The sequence below is a fragment of the Podarcis filfolensis genome (assembly GCF_964270895.1).
Source record: "Podarcis filfolensis genome assembly, chromosome: 8".
Lineage (NCBI taxonomy): Eukaryota > Metazoa > Chordata > Lepidosauria > Squamata > Lacertidae > Podarcis > Podarcis filfolensis.
The window spans coordinates 23,427,033-23,439,935 of NC_139611.1; positions in this window are offsets into that span (position 1 = coordinate 23,427,033).

The following is a 12,903-nucleotide window of genomic DNA, read 5'->3' on the forward strand; positions in this document are numbered from 1 at the left end:
GGGGATGATACAGCATGGCAGAGAAGGAGCTTTTGTCCCCACCTTCTCCAGTTCTCCCCCAAATTCCCAGACAAGCACAGATCAGAAGAAAATTTGAAATTCTCGCAGGGTCCAACAACAGTGGTAGTTTCTCTCTATTTGCTAAAAGTGTTTCTGGATTATCAAAGGTACAGGTTTACTTCTGACACCATGTAGCATATCCTGCGGCATCTGGGAAGAGTACTCACTGTGTGTGAAAACCTTGGGATGGGTCTGCCCTCATGGCAGGAAGCAGCAGGGGTTAGGAAAACATCAATAGCTGCATTTGTTTGTGAACAACAGATCAACAACTCAGCAGCTAGGAGATGCTATATAGGCTCCAATTAGTTCCCACTGAGCTTGGAAGGAACCACACCCCGGGAAGGGAGTCTCTGTTACAGACCAGGCATGTCTCATAAAGAGACAGGCCACATTCACCAAAGGGGAGGCACAATTTTTGTCGATTCCTCTTTCCCCCTACTTTCAGACCCCTGGAAAGCATTTCTGGAGGGCTGTGGGAACTTCTGGAGCAACGCTGGAAGTGGTGTCACTGGGGACCAGATGGCGAACAGGGAATCAGCAAAAATCAACCCTCCCCACTTCTTCTCCAATTGGACACTCAGTTTGGATCAAAGTCTCACCCATGAATGGAAGAAGTAGTTGATGGTGGCTGTTGGGACTAGGAAGACAGAAAGCAGGGAGTAGGTGGGTGATGATTTATAGATGGTATTTAACACCAAATGAGCTAGCCAAAATGTATAAAACTAAGTCAAGTTGGAAGTGCAAAATGTCAGAAGGAACATTTTTTCATATGTGGTGGAAAAGGGCTATTGGGAAATGATATATAATGAGATTGAAAAGATGCTTAAGTTGATGATTTCCAAGAAACCCAAATCTTTTCTTTTAGGAATGATAGACAACGATGTTCCAAAAGAGCTGGTCAACTTATTGATGTACACAACGACAGCAGGACAAATATTGGATGCACAAAGATGGAAAGAAGGAGAGGTTCCAACAAAGGAAGACTGGCTTTTGAAAATGATGGAGGGTGCGGAACCCACAGGATTAACAGCAAAAATTAGAGACCAAAATGACGAGAAATTCCTTGAGGACTGGAAACTTCTTTTGAGTATTTAAATAACTATTATAGCGAAACGAAAATGTGAGCAGGACTTGAAATATGAGCCTCAGCCTTAATTATTAAGATAAACCGGTTAAATTGAATGCATTTAATATGACAGGCGAAATATGCAGTATTTAAAGGTACACATGGAAACCATGGAAGGGGAGGGCGGGAGTCAATGGACAAATTAAATAATGGTTTATGTTAAGAGCCGTAACATTTTTTTCTTTGCAAAAAATTAATAAATAAATGTTGTTGTTGTTGTTTTTTAGAAGAAGAGTAGGTAGCACCAGAGCCAGTAATAAGTAGAGCCAATAAGTCATTCTCGTTGTGTCCCGTCCTCCCCCTACTGAGTTCTGCAAGGGTAACACTGTGGCAGAGGAGGAGGACAGTGGAAGGCAGGGACTGGAATATTTATAAGTAAGGAGGTATGCTGGCTGGGGACAGGCTGAGGTTGGTGGGGCAGCCTCCACTGGCGAGGTGTGATGTGTGCTTGTGCGCGGTCCATCAGACGAGGGCACTTAAGTCTGGGTGGAGGAGTGGTCACGCTGTTGCTCCAACAGTCCAGCTTGGAGCACAAGTCCATACCCACCAACATTTCTATGATGAAAATAGGGATGTCCGAAATTTTACTACTTATACCCCATACATCTTACAGGGTTGCCCCAACCACTCTGGGTGGCTTCCAGCATATATAAAAACACAATAAAACATTTATCATTCAAAAAAACCTTCCCTACACTGAATTGCCTTCCGATGACTCAGGGGTCAGAGAACTCCATATCCTCCAACATTTCTCCAATGAAAATAGTAAAAGTAAAGGGACCCCTGACTGTTAGGTCCACTCGCGGATGACTTTGGGGTTGCGGCGCTCATCTCGCTTTACTGACCGAGGGAGCCGGCGTACAGCTTCTGGGTCATGTGGCCAGCATGACTAAGACGCTTCTGGCGAACCAGAGCAGCTCACGGAAATGCCGTTTAAGCATCATCATCATCATACTTATACCCCGCCCATCCAGCCACTCTGGGCAGCTTCCGGCACATATAAAAACATAAGAAAACATCAAACATTCAAAACTTCCCAACACAGGGATGCCTTCAGATGTCTTCTAAAAGTTGGCTAGTACTTTATATCCTTGATCTCTGAAGGGAGGGCATTCCGCAGGGAGGGTGCCACTGCCGAGAAGGCCCTCTGCCTGGTTCCCTGTAACTTGGCTTCTCGCAGCGAGGGAACCGCCAGAAGGCCCTCGGCGCTGAACCTCAGTGTCCAGGCAGAACGATGGGGGTGGAGACGCTCCTTCAGATATACTGGGCCGAGGCCATTTAGGGCTTTAAAGGTCAAAACCAAGACTTTGAATTGTGCTTGGAAACGTACTGGGAGCCAGTGAAAATCCTGGTTATACAGTCCCAGTGGCCACCCCCAGTCACCAGTCTAGTGGCCGCATTCAGGTTTAGTTGTCATTTCTGAGTCACCTGCCAACAATTTGTCCTCCTTGGACTGGGTGTGCTCAGGACAATCTGGCCTCTGGGACTCTTCCCTGGCTGTAGCCCTCCCCAGCAGTGGCATAGCGTGGGGGGTGCAGGGGGGCCCGGCCGCACCGGGCGCAACATCTGGGGGGTAGGGTTAGGGGGCGCAAATCCATGGGTTAGGGGGTGCAAATCCACGGGTTAGGGGGTGCAAATTACTTGACTTGTCCCGGGTGCTGACAACCCACGCTACGCCACTGCTCCCCAGCAATGCTTTTCACCTTTCTTGAGGGTTGGGTTGTTGTTTTTTGCCTGGCTGCAATGCATCCTTGAACTCTGCAGGACTCCTCCCTCCATCAAGTTTCACCTGGCAGCATCCCTTTGATCCAGAGGAAGTTTGAACGTGCTGCGGTGAGAGCCTACCTCCCCTCTCAGAGGCATTATGCCTCAGGATACCAGATGCTGGGGAGAATCTGGGAAGAACTGCTGTAGCACACAGGTCCTGCTTTGGGGCTTCTCATAATGGGCCCTGTAAAAAACTGGATCGTCTGGCTTCATCCAGCAGGGCTGTTCTTCTGTTCTTACTTCTAAACCCCAGATCTGTGTTTTAAATCTGGTTTTTAGTTTATTGTTGATTTTAATTATTTTCCCCAAAACGTTCTAAATAGTTGTTCTTGGTACTTTTTTTCTTTTCTAAAAAAAAATGTTTAGGGGTACTCCCAAATCACCATTTTATAGTTCAGATCGGGAAAACTAAACACAAAGTACAAAGATTCACAAAATGTTTAGGGGTATGCATACCCCTGTGTCCCCCCCCCCAGAGAAAAAGCACTTCTTGTTCTTAACTGTTTTTAAGTGATCGTTTTATTGTTTTGTACTTATTGTAAACTGCTTTGAGGTTTTCTTGCAATCAAGCTGTATATAAACCCCGTGAAATAAAATGGATACATAAATTGATCACCCTTCCCGAATGGCTGTGCTGAGCTGGGACTGATGGGAATTGTAGTTTAAGGCATCTGGAAAATACAGTGGCACCTCGGGTTAAGAACTTAATTCATTCTGGAGGTCCGTTCTTAACCTGAAATTGTTCTTAACCTGAGGTACCACTTTAGCTAATGGGGCCTCTCGCCACCGCTGCGCTGCTGCTGCACAATTTCTGTTCTCTTCCTGAAGCAAAGTTCTTAACCCAAGGTACTATTTCTGGGTTAGAGGAGTCTGTAACCTGGAGCGTCTGTAACCCGAGGTACCACTGTACTGCCATAAAGACTCCTTCTTTCAGCTCCTCCATCCGAGGTTGGTCCTGGGAAGGTGGGTGGCCGCCTGACCAGACCCTGGAGGCAGTAATTCCTCAGTGAGAGAGGGAATTCCCTGTCAAGCCAGAACTGACCTCCCCCCCCCCCTCTCTCTCTCTCTCTCTCTCCACCCCCTGCCTTTTGCAGAGACGGGATTAGACACAAGACAATTCAGAGGTGCTTTCCCCCTCTCCCTCAGCCCCAAGCCCCATTGGCTGGCTTGTGGGATGCGATTACCGCAGGCGCCTTTGGAAGGCAGCGGAGCGCTGGTCAGACACCTGCCTCTGGCTGCCAAGTGCCTAAGAGAGCAGCCAGGCTATTGTCTGCGATGCTATTTGATCTAAGAGGCCCAAAGCCCTCCTGCTGTGGCTCCGGTTACTCACACCGCCTGCTTGGAACGAGACCAGCCTCTGCCTGCTGCTGTAGGTTATTCCACACATTGAGGAGTAGGTAGCTTGGTCTGGCATCCTTCGAGGGAGGGGGCATGCTTGCAGGTGCCCCAAAGGGGCTATGACTCAATGGTGGAGCATGCAAACGGTCCCAGGCTCAATCCCCAGTATCTCCAGGGAAGGCTGGGATTGCCCCTTATCTGGAAAGCTGGAGAGCTGCTGCTGGTCAGTGTAGACAGTACTGAACTAGATGGACCAGTGGTCAGACACGGGAGAAGGCAGCTTCCTATGACCTAAGGCAGTGTTTCCCAAACTTGCATCTCCAGCGGTTTTTGGACTACAACTCCTATCATCCCTAACTAGCAAGACCAGTGGTCAGGGATAATGGGAGATGTAGTCCAAAAACCTCTGGAGACCCAAGTTTGGCAAACACCGTCCTAAGGGAAGGGCTATTTCTCAGTGGTCAAGCATCTGCTTGCATGCAGAAGGGCTCAGGTTCAGTCCTGGGAGAGCTGAGACTGACTCCTCATCTGAAATCCTGGAGGGCCACTGCTGGTCAGAGCAGACAGTGCTGAGCTACATGGCCTGCCTCGCTACAAAACAACTTCCTATGCTTAATTTGAGCCAAAGCTCTAACCCTGGAGCTTGTTTCTTGTTGCCTCACTTCAACCATGGAAGAGGCAAGCAAAGCTAAGAAGCTTAGCAACGTATCTACAAAGTCTTTCGCAAATGTCGAAGACGGGCTGTGCGCCTTTCCATGGGCCCAAATTAGGTTCAACTTGCTTTTGTGTGGCAATGAAAGGAGAAGCCTCAAAAATCCCCGAGCTCTCCCCTTTCACCACTCAAATCCCGAATGCACGATGTGAAACAGGAGTGAGGAAGTGCAGGCCAAATCCTGCCATACACAAGCCTCTCTGTCTAGTCCTTGGGACTCTCCCCAGCTCCACCTCCTCTCACCAGGCCACCTATTTCACCAACCTAGACAGCATCTTAAAAAGCAGAGACATCACCTATTAAAGCTATGGTTTCCCCAGTAGTGATGTATGGAAGTGAGAGCTGGACCATAAAGAAGGCTGATCGCCGAAGAATTGATGCTTTTGAATTATGGTGCTGGAGGAGACTCTTGAGAGTCCCATGGACTGCAAAAAGTTCAAACCTATCCATTCTGAAGGAAATCAGCCCTGAGTGCTCACTGGAAGGACAGATCCTGAAGCTGAGGCTCCAATACTTTGGCCACCTCATGAGAAGACTCCCTGGAAAAGACCCTGATGTTGGGAAAGATGGAGGGCACAATGAGAAGGGGATGACAGAGGATGAGATGGTTGGACAGGGTTCTCGAAGCTACCAGCATGAGTTTGACCAAACTGTGGGAGGCAGTGGAAGATAGGAGTGCCTGGCGTGCTCTGGTCCAGGGGGTCATGAAAAGTCAGACATGACTAAATGACTAAACAACAACAACAACTTCACAGCCTCATTGAGAGCTTCAGCCTGGCCAGGATGTGTCTTTGAATTCATAGAATACCTCTTGTTTACCTGGATGGAGGGTAGAGAAGGGTGTGAGAGAGACCATTCATAGAAACTAGCCTATTGGACAAAAGCAAAATGAGAATCCGTTGTCCCACCAGCTGCTGGCTCTGGCCTCACCCCCCACTGGCATGTGGCTCCTGGTAGAGATGCACTGAAAATCCCTCCCCCCACCATGATAACCCAGAATTTGACTGTTGAGCACTTCGGGTTGGGTGGTGCATCTCAATTATTAAATGCTCAATGCCATTCCTTGTCATTTATCAGATGCTATCCATATGTTTTCAAGTCATCCTGATGGGGCAAATATTATTTCAGAAGCCCTGAATAAGCAGCCAATGTAAGGTGGAAGCAGACAATGTGGGTGGAAAGAAAAAGTTATTCTTTTGTTAGATTGATTATTCCTTAACATTTATATTTCCTTTCCTACTTAAAGCTCCAATTGTGCAAGTATTCAGGTTCACATAAGCTTGAATAGTTAAGTTATACCCCTGTGGACATCTCTGGCTATCACTGTTTGTGGCTTCTACAAAAGCGCTGGTCTTAAAGCTCCCGAGCTCAGATTCTCTTTGCCGGTTTCCTTGCATTGTAATTAAATCCTTTAAATTTAAATCTTCAGCCCAGACTTTCAAAGATTAAATTCTTTTCCACGACCTTATTTTCTCTCCTAAGTTTTAAACTCCCTTGTTCAGCTCCTTGGTTTAATTCCTTAGGTGTTCAAAGGCTTTCGTTTAAGTTTTGATGCTTTTGAAGTCACATCCCAAAGAATCGGGCAAGGGGAGAGACACCAGCCCACAGCCTCTATTGAAGGCGGTAACCATAGCAACAGCATCTGAGCCCCTCCTGGAGTGATCAAATGGATGGCCGGTCCTTTTGTAAAAAAGCCAGCCCAATATTAAGCAGTAGAGACTGGGAAAATGGCAAAATGCACCCCACCACACCTCCAATATAAATGTCAGTTGCTACCTCCAGCTATAAAGCTGGGGAAAGTTTGATTCTGTTCACATTGCAAGACAGGCTTGCCTCTAGAACCAAATAATACACACATAAATACACATAGCATTTATTTTTCAATTTCATTTATTGCATTTATCCCACCCTTTTCGCCAAGGAGCTCCAAGTGGCATACATGGTTCTCCCCCTCTTCATTTAAGGGGAGAACCATGGCCAACTGGGGAATATGAACCCTGTACTCCCAGGGTCCTAGTCCAACCCTCTAATCCAGCGGTTCTCAACCTGTGGGTCTCCAGATGTTGTTGGACTACAACTCCCATCATCCCTGAGCTCTGGCCTTGCTAGCTAGGGGTGATGGGAGTTGTAGTCCAACAACATCTGGGATCCCACAGGTTGGGAAAAGCTGCTCTTATCATTATCCCACACTGTAACATCAAAATGCACCTACTAGGTTGCAAAAATGAAATTTATCAGGGAAATTTGCCTGCAAAAATGGCTACAGGATGAGAAAGGCAGTCTAAAATTATGATGAATGTTTTAAATAAATATGCAAACTGATGAAGAAATGTGGTGAACTGGAAAAAGACTGGGGGTGCGGGGGATGAGAAACTGAAATGGTCCAGTTTTGGTCATCCCTACTTCCCACTCAGGTTGCCAAAATTCATTCATTCATTCATTCATTCATTCATTCATTCATTCATTATTTTTATTTAAATGACCCAAGTAGAACCAGTGTAGGTCAGGAACAGAGCCTGGAGGAATCAGACAGCTAATGGCTGGGGCTTGATAGAATCTGAGTTTTACTGGCTGTGTGAACCCGAGCACCAGTTTCTGAAGAGAATGTGGGTTTGTAGGCTAGTCCAACTCTGAGCAGACCCACTAAATATATTTATTATTTATTCATTCATTGCATTTATAGCCCACCCTTTTCTTCCAAGGAGTTCATGATGGTGTACACCATCATCTCCCCTCCGCATTTAATCCCTGCAACAATGCTGTAAGGTAGGTTAGGTTGAGAGGCAGTGAATGGCCCAAGGTCACCCAGTGAGCTTCATGGCTGATTGGGGATTTGAGGCCTGGTCTCTGCCAAATCCTAGTCCGACGCTCTATCCGCTACACCACACCGCCTCATAAGTTAGCGAATAAGACTGACTAAGGTCCCCTCATTTCAATGCGTCTATGCTGAGTAGAGCTTAATCAGATATAACCCTAAAGTCACATTCACACCATACAGTGGTACCTCGGGTTAAGTATTTAATTCGTTCCAGAGGTCCGTTCTTAATCTGAAACTGTTCTTAACCTGAAGCACCACTTTAGCTAATGGGGCCTCCCGCTGTTGCTGCGCCGCCACTGTGCCATTTCTGTTCTCATCCTGAAGCAAAGTTCTTAACCTGAGGTACTATTTCTGGGTTAGCAGAGTCTGTAACCTGAAGCGTATGTAACCCGAAGCGTATGTAACCCGAGGTACCACTGTACATTTAAAGCACGATGATGCCACATTAAACAGTCATGGCCTCCCCCAAGGAATTCTGGAAACTGTAGTTTATTAAACGTGCTGAGAGTTGTTCGGTGTTTCCGATGACTCTCACACAGCTATAGTTTCCTAGAGTGGTTTGACGTTCAATCCCTCTTCATGGGGAGCTTTGGCAATTGAAGGAAATAGAGATCTCCTCACAACTCTCAGTGCCCAGGATTAAACAGCCATGACTGTTTAAAGTTGCATCACAGTGGTGTAAATGTGGTCTAAATTTCAGGTTTAGGATTGACCACAATGCAACCTCTGTGGCCAGAGGACTTGATCTCATAGAATCTTAAAAGTTGCGATGCACATTTGAGGTCACCAATGTGACCCCCTTCGGTGAAAGTTCTGCAAGGGACAATGCCAGTGCAGCATCCCTGAGAGATGCCCACCTTGCTTCTGCTTAAATATCTCTGGCAAGGGAGATCCCACTGCCTCCGGAGGCTGGCTATTCCACTCTCAAATAGCTCTTGCCATTAGGAAATTCCTCCTAATGCTTAGCCAAATTCTGCTTCCCTTGCAAGTTCTATCCAGGAGTGCTAGTCCTGCCCCCTGGGGCAACAGAGGTCAAATCTGCTCCATTTCCTCCTTGATAGGCCTTCATAAATTTAATGGTGGCTTGCCTTGCCTTCCCAGGCTAGCCATCAGCTAAGCTTCCCACTAAGCCAGTGGTGTCCAAAATTTTTTCAAAGAGGGCCAGATTTCATAGAATCATAGAATCATAGAATCATAGAGTTGGAAGAGACCACAAGGGCCATCGAGTCCAACCCCCTGCCAAGCAGGAAACACCATCAGAGCACTCCTGACATATGGTTGTCAAGCCTCTGCTTAAAGACCTCCAAAGAAGGAGACTCCACCACACTCCTTGGCAGCAAATTCCACTGTCGAACAGCTCTTACTGTCAGGAAGTTCTTCCTAATGTTTAGGTGGAATCTTCTTTTTTGTAGTTTGGATCCATTGCTCCGTGTCCGCTTCTCTGGAGCAGCAGAAAACAACCTTTCTCCCATTTGAGGAAGTGAAGGGCCATGAGGGAAGACCAAAGGGCCGACCAAAGTTGTTAACCTTTTTTTTTAGGGTTGAAGTTGTTGAGGTTTTTTTAGGATTTTACTTCAGGAGATACATTACCCCAGAAGTTAAACCGACCGGTGAGCCATATTCAGCCCCCAAAACGGACTTTGGACATTCCTGCACTAAGCCCTACTTGGAGTAGACCCACTGAAATTAGTGGTATCAGGTTAGCCATATTCATCAAAGTCAGTGAGCCTACTCTGAGTAGGACTAACATTAGATGCAACCCACCGTCTCTTCCCCAAGCACAAAATGCTTGCACAGTACAGTTGTGGACATACTGAATCACACACACACACACACCTGCCTCTAAAAAGTGGGCAGGAGGGTATTGTGGTCACTGTCCTCGCAATTCCCACCATACGACATGTCCCAAGTGGTGATAAACAACAGATTCTGGATCAACAGAGGCAGGAAAGGCCCTGGTGTTGAATGTTCCGTTCCCCGACAACAAGCCCTCTCTGGTATTTTCTTTATTTCCTAACAAGAATTCCAAGATCTTGGGAAATAAAAGCTAACTGTACATTAACAACCGCAAATACCCCTTGACAATCCTTGACAAGAACTTCCACCCAGTCTGCCACCACAGCTGGAGCATTCCTCAGAGTTGCCAACCTCAAATATTTCCAAAACATGAGTCAACACCCTTCTACTTCGCTCCCGAAGTTGGCTGAGATAACAAGGGACACAGAACCAGAGAACATCCGCTGTGCTCCTGTGTCTCTCAGGGTCACAGACAGCTGTGCCCAGATGCATTTCAGGGGGTTGCCCTGTATGGATCAGGCAGGAGAACATATTGATTCATCATCCAAAACAAAGGCTGAAGTCTCTTGCATGCAGAAGACCAGGGCCGACTTACCCATAGGCGCTAGGGGTGCAGGGCACCCAGGCGCCAGGCTCTCAGGGGCACTAAGCCGAGAGTCCGGGGCCCGAGAGTTGAGTCTGGGAAAGAGCCTGCCTGTCCGTCGGAATGCCGCAGCAGGCTCTTCTGCTGCGGGCGGCTCTGCGCTGCCAGTTCGGGGGTGACTGAGCCAGCGAGATGCTGAGGCGGCCGGCCAGTCAGCCGGCTCCGCCCTCCTGTGCACCTGGGACTGGGCAACCTGGGGGGGGCACCGGATGGATCTTTGCATCCCAGTGCCGCATATGCTTAAGACAGCGCTGCAGAAGACCCCCTTCAGCTAGGGCTGAGGAAGACTACTCTCCAAAGCTCTGGAGAGACACTGACAATCAGCATAGACCCGGTGCAGGGACCCCTTTTTATTGTAAGGGTCACAGTCCTGCACAGGCCACTTTCTGTGGTGTGTGTGTATCCTAGTGAGGGATGGGACTGAAGGGAAAGTGCACGAAGCAGCTGATGCATCTCTTGCCCTTGCACTCTATGCGACATTGAAGGACAAAAGAGCCAGTGTGGAGTAGTGGTTAGAGTGTTGGGAGACCGGAGTTCAAATCCTCACTTAGTTCATTGGGTGACACTTTGGCCCATCACTGTCTCTCTGCCTAACCTACCTCACAGGGTTGTTGTGAAGTTTAAGGAAGCAAGGAATAGGGAAGGACTGCTTATGCCACCTTGAGTTCCTTAGACGAAAGGTATAATTGCAATTAAACGAACAAAATCCAGGAGATTTCACACACACACACATCCCTCTCCATCCATCATCCATATTATTGCACTTCAAGGAGGCATCCCACCCAGGCAAAACGGCTTGAGGACGTGTAGAGCAAGGACTGTGAAGGGTGTAGAACTATGGAACTCACTCCCACAGGCATCGGGGATGACCAACAATTTTGAAGGCTTTAAAAAGAGGATTGGACAAATTCATGGAAGACAAGGCTATCCATGGTTGCTGCCCATGACAACACATTCGGAGGCAGTAATGCTTCTGAATGCCAGTTGCTAGGAATCAAAAGTGGAGAGAGTGTTGTGCTCAATTCCTGCTTGTGGGCTCTTCAGAGGTTGGCCACTGTGAGAACAGGATTCTGGACTAGATGGGACACTGGCCTGATCCAGCACACTCTCCTTATGTTCTGAGGACCAGTTAGGGAGGCCTGGAGAACTTCAGATGGCCCACTACCCAGATGTTTCCCAACATTGGTGGAGACAATACCAATCAGGCAGCTTTCTGAAGCACTATCCAATGAGTTGAATCCGGGATCTCCTTCATGCAAAGCAGGGACTCTCTCCTGGAGATGTCTCCCTGCTCACATTTGGGCCACACAACTGGTTTCTGCATCACTTTCATTCCCATCCCTAGAAAATGAAACAGAGGAGGGCCTTTCTGCTTTCCAGAAACCCTTTGTCAGCCACACTGAATTCATTATGCTCAATCCAGTTTGGGCTGATCCATGGAATTTTCAGCCCAGCCCATATCCATAACCGTATGAATTCATAGGGAAGGGCTCATGTTTAAGCAGGGTTTTGTTTTTGTTTTTGGAACCACAATTAACATACAGGGATTGAGTGAGGGAGAAAGGAACAATCTCTTCGGGGATTGGGCAGAGTATGGAGGTCCTGGGTTGCCCAGAAGACAAGACCCCCCCTCTTGGCCTTGCTGATATGGTCCATAAGGAAAGCAGAACAATATGTTTAGCACTAGCTTGGCTGCAGGAGTTTCTAGAAGGAGGCATACAAGACGCCATCCAGCCGTTTTAGGGAGTCCAATACGGATTGGTGTCGTTAGCCTCTTCTTTTCCCAAAGATGTCCCGCAAAGCAGCATGTGCACAAACCGCCTATTGAACCCACTAGTGGTGCACAGCCATAGAATTAACTGCCCTTAATTTGGGAGGGGGGAAGCTCCCCCATACACTTAGAAGCAGCCCTGGAACCCCTGCAGGAGACAGGATATGCCTGAGGTGGTGGCTTTAGATGGAAACTCCCAGTCTGGCAGCCTAGCGTGCCTTTCTCTGTTCCCAAGAACGAGGCGTTCCTTCTGGCTTTTCATCACTTGGCAACAGGTGAAGCCAGAGAGAAGCTGTTGGCTGATGCCGCCGCCCCAGAGCCCTGCGCAGATGCATGTGGCTTGGGAAGCAAGGAACGGGAATCAGAGGGAGCTGCTTGATAACCGAGTCAGGCCGTTGCTCCACCTAGCTCAGTATTGTCTACACTGACCAGCAGCAGCAGCAGCAGCAGCAGGATTTCTCAGCTGTACTTGGGAATGCTGGTATTTGGACTTGGGACCTTCTGCATGCAGGCACTCCTGTGGATTTGTCCATCCATGGATAAGATCAAGAATCTCAGTCTGTTAAACAGTTTCCACTAGTCTCCCCTGCTGGCCAGGAAAACCCTCCTGAAATGCTTGCAGGACACCACTCAACTAGGGCCAGGGCCTTTTCAGTACTGGCCCCGAATTGGTGGAACGCTCTGTCACAAGAGACTAGGGCCCTGCAGGACTTGACATCTTTCCACAGGGCCTGCAAGACAGAGCTGTTCTGCCTGGCCTTTTGGTTTGGACTCAGTCTGACCCTTATGTTTCCCTCCCCTTATGGTTTTAATCTATGGGCTACTTTTAAAACGAGGCTGCATTTTAAATTGCATTTTAACCTGTATTTTA